Below are 18,424 nucleotides of genomic sequence, written 5' to 3' on the forward strand. Positions count from 1 at the left end.
AAAAAAAAAAAAAAAAAAAAAAAAAAACCATCAAATGGATGCAAAACAGTGTTCCTGGAAATAAAAACTTAAAACATTAGGTGTTTAACAGCATGTTCAATACATATGATAATACGAAGTTGTGTCCGGACATAGCTAATAGTTTATGTCTGCCACATTTTGAATTCTCAGCTGTTCATTCGTATCAGAGACTTCATCTGGAATGACTCATTTATTCCAGTGATCTGGAATGGATGGATTACTGGATAAGAGACTGGGCTCTTAACTCCTAAGCTCAGATGCGGCCCTGACTGAGAGAAAATTTTTAGATAGATAGTATCCAGAGTCAACACACTCTTTTGTAGCAATATCATTGCGCTCTATTCCAACAAGAAAAAGAATTGGGGAAAAACCTGGTGGTTGGGATAGTTCAAGACCCCAAGAGAAGAGAAAAGCGGTTATTCCACCCCAATTTGTAGTATTGGGGTGATTTGTAATGTATAATTTATAATATTTCATTTTAATGAAAATTATACACAGTCGAGACTTACACCATTGAGTTGTTTTAAGCACAAAAAAGTATGCGTTATTTTCGTTCAGAAAATGAACTTAGTAAAGTACACAGTAAATGTCATTAAAATATAAATATCATCAAAACTAGCTTAAATTTGAGTGCTAATAGACATCTGAATGTTTAATAACTCTTGAGATATAGTTTTCCATAAAGAAGTATTGTCCGAACAACTAGAAATCAACTTTTTTTGTGAATTTCATTTGGCGTACATCATGGCCACTGCTATCCTAAGAAGAAAGAATAGACCTCTTCAGGAATATTGTTGTCCCAAAATAAATTCACTACCAATTGATTTTTCGTTATTTTGTTATAAATGTTGCTCGGGACTACAAACAATATGTATCTCGGAAACTATTTAAGTAAACTGTTTTATTAAGGCTCATATTTTAGCAGATTTGTTCTACATTAATTTTTTTTTAAATAGGGAGTTCCGAATAAAAAAATATTTTTTTTAATGTTTTGAAACAGTCACAATTTTTTATTCCGATTAATTGTTGGCAAAGTCATCAATTCTGGCCAATAAAAGCATGTATTTTTTAATGATAATAAAAAATTTGAGTGAAATAACTGCACCTTTTCGCCTAGGGCTTTGGACGAGATCACCTCCTTCCATTTCCATTGGCTGATAAACAGTACTTTATTATGAAGTGCTGTTGGTCCTCCATACTGTGTAGGGGTGAATATTTTTTTTTATAGTTATTATTATTTTTTTAATTGGAACAGTAATAGGTCGGTACATTCTTATCCATCAGTGCCTTTCTTTTATTAATTTAAGAAATTTTTTTACAGTTATGTTACCATTTATTGTTGTGTTAACACAGTTGTCTTACTGTTTTAATACCTGTTTGATAAATGTTATTTATTGCTTATCAAGGTTAGTATAAATGCACTTAATGAATGCACATTAGTATGCGATTTACCGCCAAAGGAATGTGTTTAGTACACTGCAAGCGGACTCCGTATTAGTCCTTGTAAAGACATTCAGTGAGACTTGAAGGACACTGTAACTTAGAGGCAGCTGAAGAAAACTCATCAAAACTATTAAAAAGTATCCTCTTAGTTCCTTCCATATTATAACCGTATTGGTTAGAAGGAAAATCAAGGTTTTTATGTGTTCTGAGGTATATATAAAGATTTTAATAAAATTATTTAAAAATCAAAAATAACTCAAGTTAAAAAAAATTTTATATTGATTTTTTATATTCTTTCTTAATCTAGAGAAATAAAGTAAATTTTACAAAAAGTATGAGTTAAGTAATTTCTGGGAAAAAATACATATTTTATGAATTAATTTCTGGTAAAAACAACAATTTGATATATACTTTCAATTTATATGTTATAACTAATAAAGGACAAGAAGTATCATGTTAATATTTGTAAAATTTGTGGAATTCATTGAAATGTGCTACAAAAGGCTTTTGGAAAATTTCCGGTTCGATGTTAACGTTCAACATTTGGGATCATTGCCAAAAAAAAAGTTTCAATAAATACCCTGTTATGATTCTGATATTTAATACGAATATTATTCTGTATTCTCTCATTTCTCAATTGTTTGAAAGGTTCCCCTGGTATTTTTTTATAGGATGTATATTATAAAAGCCTATTTCCCAGGAATTTGTAGCTGGCTTATTTGGAATGTCTTCGTCAGCAGGCTTATATTTTAATTTTTATAGAAGACTTGAAATATGCCCTAAATTAGCTAACGATCAAATATAAAAATTAAACTCAAATCAAAATTGCTTATATAAGGAAGTAAAACAAAATAAGAGAAGAAGTTTATTCAAGTCAATTGTAAAATTTCCCTACAGCTGGGCTGCATGAATTTTTTTTCCTTTAAAAGAGAGTATTTCTAAATAATACCGTTTTCCTTATTGTTGTTTTATTTGAATAAGGAACCCCTCACTTCTGAGCTCGTTCGTTCGGAAAATATTGAAAGTTCATTTTACAAGGCATTTTATTTTTGTTGTACTTGAACAGACGCTAATAGATTCTAGTGGACTTTGTGCATTCAAGGAAACAGCTTGGTTATTGACAAGGTGATACTTGAACACAATTTTCCAACTTCCCAGAGCAGCATTCCACAGCATATCCGGATACAACATAACCGAAACCAGAATTAGATTTTCTTAGTTTTCTTTTTGTTAATTTTGTATTCAGATCATTTTATTCAATACTGCCAGTGAAACAGTAAATTCACCTTACCTGGAATCTCCATATCAACATCAAACTAGCTCAAACTTATACAAGGTTAGCAATGCTATATCCTATCCTAAACAGAAATTCCAAACTAAAACCATTAACAACTGTTCTTTTATTTAAAACGATTCTCAGGCCACTGCTGATGTACGGCTGTGAAGTTTGGGGAGCGGCATCCTTTACGAAAAGGAAAAAATTACAATATTTTTAAAACAAACTCCTAAGAATCGTTCATAAGAAATAGCCAATTGCTTCGGGAATTACAAATGGAGTCAATAGAGGATTGCATTAAAAAACGGTTCATGAAGTTCCACTCCCAGTTGCCGACAGTTAAAGGAGCAGTGACCTACAACCTGGGAAACCCAACCTCAACCTGAAGACACAAGCCCAGGCTGTTCCAGGACTGTCTGTTATAAATTCTATATGTATTAATTCATTGTTACCACTACCTCTATTTCATTTTTTTTTTCTCTTCTCTCATCCCTTTTTCAAATTAACTTGTTTCTTTTTACCATTAGAGGGCAATTGTTTGTTTTGTTAAGTCTACAAATATCATTATATTTTGTTATTAATTTTACTTTACACTTTTATTAAGAAACATTATTCTTATCTATTTATTTTATCTTTTAATTATAACATTCTATATAGTTAGGGGTGTCTTTTGTACGAGACTATACCCTCCCATAATCAAGTTTAAAAAAAATATATACATATAATGTAACGGTTATATCACCGTAAGGCCCACCAGGCCGATCTGGTATAAAATAAATAAAAATAGTGCCGACAAAGATCTTTTCCTTTGAATGAAAAGTTTTTTTTTTATGAAACTGGTATGAAATTAAATTTGTTATTAATAAAAAATCCTCAATAAAAAATTGATTGAATTTATTTCAAAATTTCCCTAGTGATCGTTTTTGTCAATCCCTGGGGGCTACTTTGATATTTCCACCGCAAACTAACCAAGGTGGGAGTGTCAAAATTCATTTATAGGGATCGTCTAGAAATAAATAATAACTGCTTCAGGTGGAAATAGAACCCACAACGTTGTCAACCGAGCGCTCTGGGACCCACGCACCAACGCGCACGTCCGTCGCATCCCTCAAATAGGTATTACAAATTAATATGCTTAGTAAAAAATTGACATATCCTAATATGTCAACTTAATAAAAATTGATTACATCCTTTGAAACAGAATAATAAAAAAATAACTTCTATATAAAGTACTTAATACCGTAATGAAAAGAAGATGGTCGGGAGTGTAGTTAATAATCAAACACTCATAAGTAAAACGTATTTATTTGTGCTAACGTTTTGACCTAAATATCAGGTCTTCATCAGGGAGACTCGGAGTTTTCTTCAAGAATAATAAATACATTAATATTTTTGTATTATCTCCTGTGGATCTTTTGATGGAATGCTGCTCATTTCCTTGTGCATGAAAAACACATACGATATTATTTTTTAAAAACGTACACGTGAATAAAAGTTATGTGAATTTATCAAGAGTCTTAATAACTTAATTACAGAATTACTGAAAAAAGAGATTAAAAGTTTCGTATAACAAGTTGCTTTAAATCATTTTTTTAAAGTAACCATTACTTCTTTTTAAAAATCACTTATCTTTTTTTTCATTTTTGATAAATTACATAATATCGATAATTTCTTATCAAAATAGTACATTTTACTGATTTTATCCTATATTATCCGAAAATCTACTGTATATTTTTTTCATTATTGATGTTTTTAACTTACCTTATATATTCTCGCTTCCTTTGAAACTCGGACTTTAATGATGTAACGTTCCGACTCCTGTCAATTTACTATTTCTTTTTGTGAACTTCTTCTCCTCCTATCAAAGATTCAGCGGTTAGAGACTATTAAACTTCTTACCCGGGTTCCTGGAAGAACGGGTTGAATTAAAACCTCTAATAACGGGCACCAGCAAAGTTTAAAGTTGCTTAACTGGAGAAAACCTCTTTTCCTGCTGGATTCTATTAAAAGCTGCAAATAGAATGGATTTAAAAATGAATAAATGAAAGGATAAAAGATTTTCGTTTAAATTCACTAAGAGAAAAAAGTAAATTCTGATACGGGAGCAAAATACATAAAACTAAATTATTACTAAATTGTAATACATTCATATTATTATACACATGATTAGACCCTTGTCCTCCCAAAGAATTTTACCAGCCGGAAAAAAAAGTATTTGCAGATCAGTCCCTCTACGCAAAGATATGCAATATGCAAAGATGTTATTTCATAGATCAAAGAAATTGGATGGCAACATGAATGACTTATTCATAATATGAGAGACAACAAGTTAAGAATGGTCCAACAGACAGAAACTTGAATCTGCGACGGAGACAAGATGTAGTATTAACCCGTCTTCGGATAGGCCATACTCACACTGTCATCTCTTGAAAGAAGAAAATGCACCAATGTGTCGCTATTGTAGAAACGATCTTTCCGTTAGGCATATTCTCACTGAATGTATTGCTCACGAACAACAGCTGTTCTCTTCAGATTTTTTTTTTAATATTTATTTATTTCTATTTACAACTGTACATTATAATACATTTAGTAAATCTGATCTAAGTTAAATTGAAGTGTTACAGGTGTGTAGAGAAACTAACCATTGGTAGCACTCTAATGACATTTTACATTAGCTGGTCTCGTGGCCATCTTCTTTTCAGGCACCTCGGAGGATAGTCAGGAATGGAAGAGGATGCAAGGTTAGAAACAAGGTGTTTGATTGGTTAGGGAGTTTATAATGGAAGGAATGATATCTGGTTCGGGCCAGATCGGTTACATAGGGAACATTAAGGTCTTTTAATCATAGTTAAGATATACGTCTACTTAACTTGAATTTCGACGCCTTAAATTTTGAGGGAAGAGTTGAAATTTTTATTGTCTGGGTCGATTTCAAAGGTTTGTAATGGATTAATGAAATACCTAATTCTGATGTTGATGTAAATCGTTGAGGTTTATCTAAAAAACTTCTTTGGAAATTATTATATATTAATAAGACTTTAATTAAAATATCTTTCAACTCATTCATAAATAAATAACAGATGAATTAATGTAATTAAGATTTCTGTATTATCAGGTAAGGAAAGAACTTTAATCACGGAAAATTTTGGATGTACAGTTTTTAATGCATATTTTTTATTCAGAACCTCCTCAAGTTTTGAGTAGTTTTGTTGGCTGATATTCAAGATATCAATATTTTTTGTGGTTTTAGAAAATTTTGAATAAAACATTTTTATTTTTCTGTTGCTATAAAAATACATATGAAGGGTTCTTGAAATTTAAATAAAGAACACTAACTTTTAAAAGTTAGAATAATACACTATAAAAATATATGTGGAAGTCATAAACATACGCTTACAATTCGGAGAGGTAGGTCAGTCTTGGTTTTTTTCGAACTCGAGGCTGTCTATTTTTTTCATTTTTCTCCTTTGGTTATTTATTAATTTTTTTAAATATTTTTATTTATCTTTTGTTGCTTATTTCCAAAAATGAAAACTGGTTACTTAATACAAAAAAAAAAAAATGAAGTACATTAGATACAGATTTTTTGGCATTGAAGACCTGTTAGGCTAGTTTTAGCAGGATTTTGGACTTGGATTCCTGGAATCATATAAATTCCCGTTAAAACTCATTTTAATTTTGCACAATCACACTACTCTCCCTTACTATATCTTCCACATATAGAATAACAAAAACAAAGTTTGTCTTGTAGTATATCTGTACCGTAATTACATTTTGAACCAGACCTATTGTTAATTATCCTTTGAAGTTCGTTTAATGAATAATTTAAGTGTCTAACAATCCAAATTAAAAATATATATATATATATTCGATTTCTTGAGACTAGTTACTATTGAGATTATAGAATCATATTAATTTATTAATAAGCAATCCTTAGCGCATTTCTAATCACCTATTTTGTTAATCATTAATATTAAAACTTTTTATCGGTCAATCTACACTATTACATTTAATAACAACAATATTTGTAACCTTCCCCACACACACACACATATAATTTATTTATTTTAACATTATCGGTGAATTTCCTATTTCATTTACTATTAAAATTCATACTTATTAATAACATTGTTGTTTGTTTAAAATTGTTAATAATCATATGTATAATAAAAGCTGTTTTGTGATTGTCATTGAGGATGGGGAAGGTTACAAATATTGATCTAATAAGGAATAATTGTGTAAATTTACAGATTAAAAGTTTTAATGTTAATATGCAGAATTAACAAAATAGTTGATTAGACATACGCTAAGGATTGCGTAATTTATTAATATAAATTAATAAATTAATATGCTTCACTAATGTTTAAATATTTCATAGAGCAATTTCATACTAAAATTATTGACCTGTTTAAAATCATATACATAATAAAAGCTAGCTTTTTTGTGAAATATTGATGTCCTTGTCCTTGAAGCCGAAACGTTGGGCTTGTTAAAAAATACAGATTGTTTTTGTGACTTAAATTGGAAAAAAAATTATTGAATTTAAACAATAATAACCAGTCTCAAGAAAATGAAAAATATATATATAATTCATATTGTACTGTTATAACTTATACCTCATAGTAGTCTCCTCAGCGCTCTAAGAACCTAAATTGAAACCAACAAATTTCATTTATGTCTAACATTTCATGTTATTTTGGCATCGGCTGATAGATGTTACCTGGTCGGACCATATTGAATGTAATTTTTTCAATAAGGTAAAAATAATATCTGGATTGGACTTGGTGATAAAAAAAATATTGTCATTGTAAACTAACGTTTTTGGAATATGAAGTGAAGAAGGTAACTATACAGACGAACTTGACCCATAAACCAATCACCTTCGGCTGTTGGTGTCTACATTCAAATTGGCAGGCCTGAAGGACTTTTGCTTTGCTGATCTTCGCCAATTCAAAATATATTTATTTTCTTTAACAATCCACCATTTTTTTATTTTGTATGGAGAAGACAGTTGGGGGTGCGGTCAATAAATGAACACAAATAAACAAAACATTATTAAAACTAAAACTTCGGGCAATGACACTATAAAAACTGAATTGTTCCCATACTGGATTAGATTACATAAAATTTAGTTATTTATTCTATTGTTTTTTGTTTTTTTGTGTTTTAAGGTTGTTATTGATTTTTGTAAATATTGTATTTTTCATTCTGTTTTTTAGATTTTTGTGAATATTTTCTTTTTATTCTAACTTGTTCATTTACGGTATGAAATTTTTTTTTAAATTTTATTCTTAGGTTTAAATTATGTATTTAGCGTTTATTTAAGGGAACTTGTGAGCTTTTTCAATGGTATGTGTGTAGCTTTTTTTTTAATTGATTGTAAATAGTTTTTCTTCATTGTTTTTGGTTTCTATGTTATTATATTATATATTATTAGTTTACTAGGATTGTTCGTAAACTGGTGGTGGGGGGGAGCTACGGTATGAGTCAGCTGTTATTTCGATGTCAGCTAACTGAGGGGATCAGCTGATCGAATGTAATAAGATGTACCGAATACAATAAAGACAGTATGTTACAGCAGTTCAAGTGTGTTAGATCTTATTCCTTCTTCTCTCTTTTGACATTTTGCTTTCGCCAATACTTAACTTATATATATTTATATTTTAATCACAGAATTGCAATCCACTACGTATAGTGCCTATTTAGGAATTTTATTTTATTTTGTCCTTAGAATATTTTTTTTAATATTAAGCTTTCCTTGTAATTATATCATAAATTAATCAATAAAGCTTATATTAGCAAGATTAAGGTTTTTTTTATACATAATTTATACAACACGAAAATCTTGTCACGAACATGTTCATACGAAAACGTTCTTAAGTGTTCATTTTACCGAAATCATTTAGCATGATATTGGGTATTATATCTTTATTCTATCAATTTAATTCTTATACGTCCTTTATCTCCTTTTTGATAAAAAAAAAAATAGTGCTATTTTCAAATCTTAAAGTCAACCGTCAATTGGATTATAAATGAAATAATGGAAAGCCAAACGGTGCAAGCGAAAATTATACGAATAAGAGTTTTCAGCTGCCTGTGCTTCAACCAAATTTACGCTTCAACCTAACATAATTTTTTGAGTAAAAGCTAGATAGCAAAAATACTCTTAATTGCTAAATTTTTACTTTAGTATGTTGTTTTTAAGCCACTCATACAATGTTTACAATCTATCTTATAGAGTTTTCTAAATACATTAATTATTAATTATTATTAAACTAAATTGTTTAATTTTTATCTTTGTATGAACAGGTTTTCAAGTGAATAGATGTTCAAATCACAATTTTTCATCCCAATCCACTAAGTTACAGTGTTCCAATTTTCTTTTCTCCTTAAAATATGTTGTTTTTTTAATATAAAAACTTTCTTTTTGACTTTATTTTTTTTTATTTAAATCATAGAAATCTGAACAAAAAAATGTTCTGTTGGGTTTAGCGCGATTTCCGCTCTTATAAGAGGATTCTTATTTTATACATAAAATAACAGTAAGGCTCATAATTTTCATAAATGTTATTTTTCTTTTGTTAGAAGCATTCCGAAACATGAGACATTGTCGGATCACAAAAAAAAAAAATTATGTATATATCCCTTTATTTGTTCAAAGCCACTAGAAAACAACATATATTTGGTTTAATATTTTTTATTGAATTATGTCTGCTTCTAAGAAGAATTTTAATTTGTAATAATAGTTAATACAAATAAAAACAAGTATTCAGATATATTCCTAATGTTTCTATCACTCCAACAGACATAAAACTTGCTTTGTGTGGTATTTCGTTTCTCGAAAACCAACTCAGGCGTAGCTTTTATCCACGGCTGTAAAAACATCTCTACTACACACATATAATGACTTCCAAGAATAAACTGTTTCATAAACATTAGACACAGAAGGTTCTACGACAAACTGTCAGGACAAACAGAGCACACGTTCCTAACGAAAATTCCATGAAAGCCTCCGAGAAGACCTTTTAAACCTTACTTCATTCTCCACTTTCCCTGAAGAAACCCTTTCTTTATTATTTTTTCCTCTCCTTCTAACTCCGACCTTTGTCAACATTCAACACAATTTTTAGCCAAGAGGAATCTCTGCTGAAGCATATACCACTGTCCTAGATCCCGGAATATATTTTATAACAAAAACAAAAAGTTGCAAACAAAAAATAAAAATATTTTTATTAGTCCCGACAAATTTTTTGTTTAACTATTACGTCAAATTCATGATATTTTATTTATTAATTTTCCTCTGTTATAGTGTAAAGACATACAGAGGGGGTTGGCCGAGTAAATCAAATAACAACAACAAATTTATAAGTAAATAAGAAAAAAATTAAGAAAGAAAATAAAAAGAAAAAATCATCAGTGTCCAAAAGAAAAGAAAAAAATAGTAGCTAATATATAAGTAAATACAAAAAAAAAAGTATGTAAATTTCAAATATACAAAGATAATAATATAATGTTTAAAACAAAAAATATAACTAACTAAAACAAAAAATATACTCCTGAAAAAATTTACCGCTCTTGAGAAAATCGAAAAACCGTGAAAAATCGATTCTACAGAGTGGCACTTCAGAGTCGATTTTAACGAGAAGGTTGCTGTAAAATCTTAAGTATAAACCTCTATTTTTTTTCTATTTATTTATAAATGTATTTACATAAAAAAAAGCATTAATTAATTTAATGTAAGATCAAAATGGACTGATATAGGCATGTAGAGAAACTACTCATTGGTAGCACTCATCATATTTCTACAGTAGAAAGTCTCGAGACCATCTTCTTTTAGAAGAAGCAAACACCTCTCTTAAATTTTTAATTTCAGTTTTGTACGACTTGTTTTTGAGCGCGGCTGTTCTTCGATATTAACCGTGTATTTCCGTTTAGAATTAAAATTCAAAATTTAACATGATCATAATACTTGCCCCTTACTATATATTTCATATACTCGTAAGTGAAAGTAATAATTGATTTTTTTTTTTACAGATTACCTTTAAACCAAAATTACCACTACACAAATATTTCCACTTAGGAAACATAAATGGAGTGTAATCAAATGTGATAAAATCAATTAGGTAGAAATTATATTAAACGGACACGTGGGTCCTTTGGGTATTCAAGCGCCCACGTGCCACACGTGTAATTAAAGAGCTCAGCCAAACACAGAGAAAAAATGGCTTCAATGAATTCCCCAAAAATTAAAAATTTCAAAAAATTGATTTTATTACAAGAAATTACGAGGGACATTTTTACAAGAAAGCAATGGGACATTTTCTGATTCCTTTTTTTTTTTTATGGCAATCCACGTCGAAGGTGATGTTTGCCTAGTTATCTAGTGGTGATCAACCTATTCTAACCAAGGTTAGGGGTCAAGTTTTTCATTTTGTGGGACCGCTGTTTAATGAAAAAATTCAATACCCCAAGGCCGGATTCAAACCGGCACTGCCCCCAAACATCAGAACGTCTAACCCCTGAGCTACGGCCCTCTGATTCCTCAAAAACAAAGAATAATTTATTTATCTATTTGTTTCTTTTCTCATTAATTGTATTTATTTGTTATAATAATTTAAATATGAGGAGAAGATGATTGGAGGTGCGCTTAGGGAAGAATACAAATAAGTGAAAACTTATTTCTTAGTATCAACGTTTCGACCGGATTTCTGGCCCTCATCAGATCTAAGAAAAGCAAGATAGAAACATTATACGTTCCCTTTTGACAAAAATTTGAAGAAATGAAATGTTTTTTTTTTCAGGTCTACCTGCAAACAATCGAAGGCATGGTTTCAGTTTTTCCTCATAAAATTAAAAATGAACAAAGAACAAAACTTTTTTTTATTTTATGGGTTTGGGCACTTTGGAAGTCAGTTCATGAAATATTCATACAAAGTAAATAATTGATTAAGAAATATAAATGTTGAATCATTTTCAGAGTTTTAGTTTAGTAGCGAAGTAAAGTCTGTGTCAATAGCTTACCACAGTGAACTAATTTCGAGAAACTCCAGTCCTCTATTATTCAACTACTTTCCAGAGGTAGTAAAGGTCCCCGGTCGTAAGTTTAAAAAAAACAAAGAAAGTAATAAACGATCAGTCAATAACAAGTTTTATTTGAAGTTGTAAATTACTAAACAAAATTATGACGCTTAGGCTTCTCGATCTGAACTGTCTTAGAGCCAAGAAAATTAGGAAATCGGGAGTAAAAGGGACAACTTTGTTAATTGCTTGCTCAAGACGTCTTTACTTAATATTCCATGGTCTACTAAACACAAAATTAAGTATTTTCGCCTAAATTTTTGATTTCTTTAATGAAAACTATGCACAGTTAAGAGTCAAACTTTATGACTTGGCTGTGGTAAAAAAAAAAAATGACAGATGATCCAAAAATACTAAAAAAAAAAATCATTTTTTCGAGTTAGTACACCTTTTTATTTTTGTCTCATACTAGGTGTAATACTGATATGAAAATAACTCACTCTACCATGCTTCTGATGTGCTGGAAGTTTTAAGTAACTAAAAAATCGTCAAAATACGAGTTTTTCTTACTTATTCGTTTTAGTCTCAAATGAAATAAACATTTTGTTAATATATTTTACTAAATATCATGGGGCTGTTACTCATTCAAATGTCCATCAACACTCAAATTGAAGTTTGTTAAATGAAGCTGATCATGATTTTTTTAAATATAATATATGGCAATCCACGAAGGTGATGTTTATGCATACTGACTGACCTCTCGGAAACATTTACATCATCATATCTTTACTAGAATATATAAACTGATTTAATAGCTAATATTACTCATATTAAGAAATATATAAAAAATAAAATAAAATTTAGAGATGGAAGTAACAGAATATATATTCAATAATGGTAAGTGATATTAATTAATGTGATAAAATTGTTTTAAAAAAATCAACCTATTTATATGTATTCCTACATACTTGTTTTCTTCGGATATTCAAATATTTCCGGCATGTGAGGATACTTAAATGAATTTTTAAATACTTAAACACCTACTTTTAAGGATATTTACTGTAGTTATCAGCTTAGGTAAAAATTGTACCATTTTTAAAAACATACCCTATTTATTCCTGCTGACGTTATGACCTGAATTTCAGGTCTTCATTAGGGAGTTAAGGCAGAGGTTCTGACTAAACTTTTGTCTTAACTCCCCGATGAAGACCTGAAATTCAGGTCGAAACGTTGGCACGAATGTTGTTTATAGTTGTTTGTTCGTTTGCTGACCACAAACCCCCCCCCCCACCTACTTCTCCACAAATTAATCTAAGGTCAACTATCAACACCTCATTACATTAATTTTTTTTTTTTTTGGCTATCCAAAGTTAAAAAACAAATTGATTCAACAAAGCTTTTAACGTTCAACGTTGTGTGAAGGAGATGGTCGGGATCTTCTCCACACAAAGATACACCAAGATTACTGCTCTGGAACGTGCCTTTCAAATGGCATCCTTTTTATGCCTGTATTTTTATAATACGATTTAAGATAAATTTAACCCATCCTAAACTGAATGAACGTGAGGAACTCCATCGCAACTTGTTAAAACATTAAAAATAACAAAAATAATTCATATATTGCAGCCTACTTGACTCCCATAAATGTTATTTTATTATTATCCGTAATTTCTTCAAAGTATGATTAAATATATATGGTATGCTAAAAATATATTTTATTTACATATAATTTATATATCACATATTAACATTATGTATTAATTTTATTTACGTTATAATTACTGTTTTAAATAGGAAATTAAGTTTAAAAAAATAATGGATCATAATTATAATCTTGATTACTTAATTAATTAGAGTATTTTGAATCAACCATACATTTATTAAATAAAGTCAAAACACGTGCTCGTGTTCCAAATCGAAACAGGAATAGACAAAGGTCATCGCCTTTTTTTTTTTCAAATCATATTTTTCCTTTAGCAATATGAATAAGAATATATATTCAACAGAAAGGAACTAGCCCTCAAATATGGAACATGTGATTTAATACTGCATTATTAATAATAAGTAGACGCCATGCCCTGCAGATAAGATCATCTCGCATGATTATACTATTTATCAACTAGCTAAAAAGTAATTCTAATTATCGTTGTTTGATTGATTTATTTTTTACACCTTAACTTATATCATTATAAGTTTATAAAAAATGTGTTTTTCTTAAATTTGTTTTTTCTGTGGTTATTGCTCTTCTTCTAGATACTAAAAAAAACTAAATATTATTAATAGCTTTTTTTTAAATATTTATTTATTGCTATTTACAACTGTACATTATAATACATTTAGTAAATCTGATCTCAGATTATTAATACCTAAAATCCAATTTATTGGATTTAGAGGGAGGGGGGACTGTGCACTGAAACAGTGTGCATTACTATCCGATTCCCGTCTACTTCTCTATTCGGTGCTGAAGCATAGTGTTACAAAATTGATCAACAACACGACAGTGGTTTCCCGCTACTATGTTGTTTATTACAGGAGGATTATTGTAATGTAATTGGCGTAGCAAGAAGTACTGAGGCACGGGGCAAATGTTATTTAGTGCCACTAGTAATTCCGGAGCCGAAGGGAGAGAATGGGAGGGTTGACTTTTATGATGTAACGGCCCCACGAAATGAAATCTGACCGCTCCACTCTAGTTAGAATAATGGGTTCCTTACCTCTAGAAACTTCCCATATGTCAGAAATGAATAGATAGTAATAACAAAAAAAATAAGAAACAAGGTTCTAGTACAATAAGTTTTCACTCTCACAATTGGCTGGATTCGCAAAAAAAACTCACAGAAAGTCAATGAAAATTTAACATTTTGAAAAAATGGTTAAAAGAAAGATTTTTTTAATTTTGTGAAATTTGTTTTAAAGGAAAATTTTATCCTTAATGCTCTTGAGTGTATAGAATAAATCATAAGAGCATATCTCAACTAGTATATATTTTTTGCTGACTTAAATATATGATAATTCGATACATAATTACATTATCCACTCAATGAAAATTGCTTTAAAGTGGTATATCTTGTTTTAAGGTATTATTTTTGTACTTTGTAACGTTTTCAAATGTATTTAGAGCTGGATTAGTCATGGAACCCGTTTACTTTAAATTAAACTTGATGATACTGTAAAAAGAATGATCTACTTCATAAATAAAATTTGTTTTCAAATAAATATCACCTTATTAGAATGATATCCAACTGGCATCGACCGCACGAAACTCCGCACTTCCTGACTCAGGTAGCTGTTCTCATGGCCAGACTAAATGACTAAAGACTATGTACACTAATACACCAACTCACTCAACAATGGGGCCTGACTAAACACTATGTACACTAAAACACAAACTCACTCAACAATGGGGCCTGACTCAATTCGTATCAACCGATCGCTTGTGAAGGTGAGCCTAACGTCACCAAATCTGTCGAGCCACTGAAGTAGAAAGTAGTGGGGACAGCCTTCCTGCTTTATCTTCTGATTGTATGATTGCAGCCTCTTAATCGGGTTGACCGAAAACGGTCTGGCTATTTAGAAATACTACTCTATGTCAAAGTGATTATCACCCGAAAGGCAGCTGAAATATATTTCCTATGGCAAATCCCCGAAAATTTTATAATAATAACTTGTTTATTAAAGATAAATGCAGAAAGAGGCGACAATAAAATGATCTTTTACTGTTTAAAAATGTCTGTATTACCAACGCAGTTCCAGTGTTCTAAAAAAATAATGAATGTATTAATTCTGAAATAATGTCTTTAAAAAAAAAATTTAAAAATAAATAAAAGAAAATTGAAAATTGGCTTAGAATAATAAAAATACCTAATATTGTTGGTAATGAAATAAAAAATATTTAAGAATTTTTTTATACACGACTTACATAGTAATAAAATTTTTTTTCAAAAAAATATCTTTTAATTTAATTTATTAATTTTTAAAGATAATTAAATGTCTTATATATTTTACTTTATAGTAAATGGACTTTAAATATTTTATTTTACATATTTCATTATTTAGAAATAAAAAGTTTATTTTGGAAATTTGTTATTATTTTGGCTGAAAGCACTGATACTTTGAGGTGACAAAATTTTTCACAACTTAATTAATATGTACCTAAAGCTTGGTAAAAAGGGAAGTTCTAATATTTGAAAATCTTTAGGTAAGTATAAGTCTGCTGAAAAAAAATCTGAGTAATTTAGCATTTGAGGAAAACAAAACTTGCGTTATTAAGACGATTGAATATGATATTAGTATTTTATTTATTTCATTATTATTATTTTTTTTAATGTGTCATATTTTTAGTTTTTTTGCTTTTATTTATTTTATTTTATTATTGTATTTTATGAGTTCTATTGTTATCATTTATATACATTTTTATTTTTTGTGTATATGTAGTAATAATGAATTCTCGGAACGCAGATACTGATTTTCCTTAATTCCTGCTGATTTTATTATTATTTTTTAACAAAACCGTATTTTTAATATACGGTAGTAATAGTATAGTAAATAAGTATTATTTAAGCCGATTGAAACCTTCATTTGTACGATTTTAATAGAAACAAATTCTACTTTTATTGAAAGAAAATATTTGTCTAGTTTATTATTGAAATTTAAATATAATTTTTTATATTGCTTCCTATTGAAAAAACTGATACTTATTTTTTTTTTTTTTTAAATAATTTTAAGGCATCGATCACTTATTTATAAATTAAAATAAATAAATAAAAATAAATTTATAAATAATTTTAAGGCATCGATACATTAGGGTCTTAATCGTTAATTGAAATGTGAAACTACTGCAACTTGGGAATATGGGGCAAAATTTTATTAAATTTTTTTTATAAATTTTATTAACTCTGGTCTCCTTTCAAAGCCTACGAACTAATACTTTGAGGAGACAGAATGTTTTATATTACTAAAGATAAAAGCGACGCTTAAACTAATAACAACTATCTCCTCTTCCGATGTAAACCATATTGTGTATGGTGGAAAAATGGACTTAATTTTTGATCTACCTCAATGTACTTAAACATTGCTAAAGAAAAAATTGCGTGACGCCCTATATATTATTTTGAAATTTTATATAAAAAACTTTAGATTGTAATTGTAATATGAATAATCAGTTAAGATTATAAATACATCAATCACTTACTGATTCAGCACAATAATTACCATTAGTTGAACAAATATATAACTGTGGTTAATTTTAATATTTTGTAACGAGAAATTAAATAAATATAATATTTTTATTTGATACATTAATGTATTCTAATATTTGATTATACATTATTATGTTTACGAGGAGCATTTTTAATGAACACAAGGTTTTGATTTATACCGTACGCAAATCTAACAACTTGATTGTTTACTGAAAATGTTTACCTGTCTAACAAACAATATAACTTAAGAACGTATTCTAAACAACTTAGCTATTGAAATTCCATCTGTGCAGGCCAGTGATCCACGGAGACAAAAGGAGATTAACCTTCAGTCTGAGTAGGCCTACGGAGCAGTATCAGGGTTGCAATATAGTATTCGGATTAGTTCATTTCAATAATAAATATATATTGAATTTGTTAGGTCAATAATAATATAGATTTCCTAAATACTCATTGATGTCTATGTATTGGCCATATATGGAATAATTTTGAATTTTTCAATAAGAGTTAAAGTAAATTCCTATGTTTTTAAAATTAAAAAGAATTTTAATTATAATCATATAATTAATTATATATATATATATAAAGCAGCAATACCTAGCGAAAACGTTTCAACTTAATTAAAACTTTACATGGCCATTTCTGTAAAGTTTATATTTAAAAAATATAAAAACGATGCCAATAAATCAAAAACATTATTCCAAAGTTTTCAGTATGAATTTTAATATGTTCCATCGTCAGTTACAGTATTTTTCTATAAACGTTTTTTTAATCAATTGTTTATAAGTTTTATTTAAAATTAATTCTGCGATATGAAATATCGCAGATGGCCATTTTGGAGAAATTGTTCGTTTGAATAAAAAAAATCAATGTTAAACGTTAATAACACTCTTATGTTTAAGATCTAGAAAAACTGAAATTCATGAATTATTACATTTAATACAATAGTAGAAGAATTTATTTAAGAAGTATTTAAAGATTTGCTCATTCATATTTTTTTATGGTACTGATTAAAATTTCTACTTTTCTACCTCAAATTTTATTTCCGAATGTTTAAAAAAAAAAATTAGTTTTAGTTAGTTTTATTTTTTTTTTTATGACTCGAAAACTTACATCAGGTTATATCAAATGAAAGGACAGAAAAGTACACACACTTTTAATTCAAATAACTATTTTTATTCAGTAATTTCATATTAAAATGAGCTTTAACTGAAACCTTGAGATGTAATGTAGTCCAGTTAGATGGAGACCAGAAACAGGCAATGTCAGAAAAATGTGAGGTCAAAAAGTTTAAATACGTAATTAGCATTAAAAGAAGATATTTCGGAAATATTCAGAATTGATTTTTAAATGTCAAAGACCTCTTTTTTGAGAAACATTTAATTGGATTACACCTGTCTCATAACTACCAAATATCGACCCGAGCTACCAAATTAAAAATCTTTAAATTGAAAATTGTAAGTAATTT

General features: G+C 28.8%; 1 protein-coding gene across 1 annotated transcript in view; it reads right to left on the reverse strand.

Moving 5' to 3' along the window:
- The window catches only part of LOC106689288 (neutral ceramidase), a gene marked incomplete at its 3' end in the record, with an annotated part of 128,579 nt that extends 113,360 nt beyond the window's left edge, over window positions 1-15,219 (reverse strand). Inside the window, 1 exon segment of the mRNA XM_067052609.1 lies at window positions 14,981-15,219.
- Between the last annotated feature and the right edge of the window lie 3,205 nt (window positions 15,220-18,424).

This window comes from Halyomorpha halys, unplaced genomic scaffold (genome assembly GCF_000696795.3).
Source record: "Halyomorpha halys isolate HHAL.00 unplaced genomic scaffold, Hhal_1.1 Scaffold1320.1, whole genome shotgun sequence".
Lineage (NCBI taxonomy): Eukaryota > Metazoa > Arthropoda > Insecta > Hemiptera > Pentatomidae > Halyomorpha > Halyomorpha halys.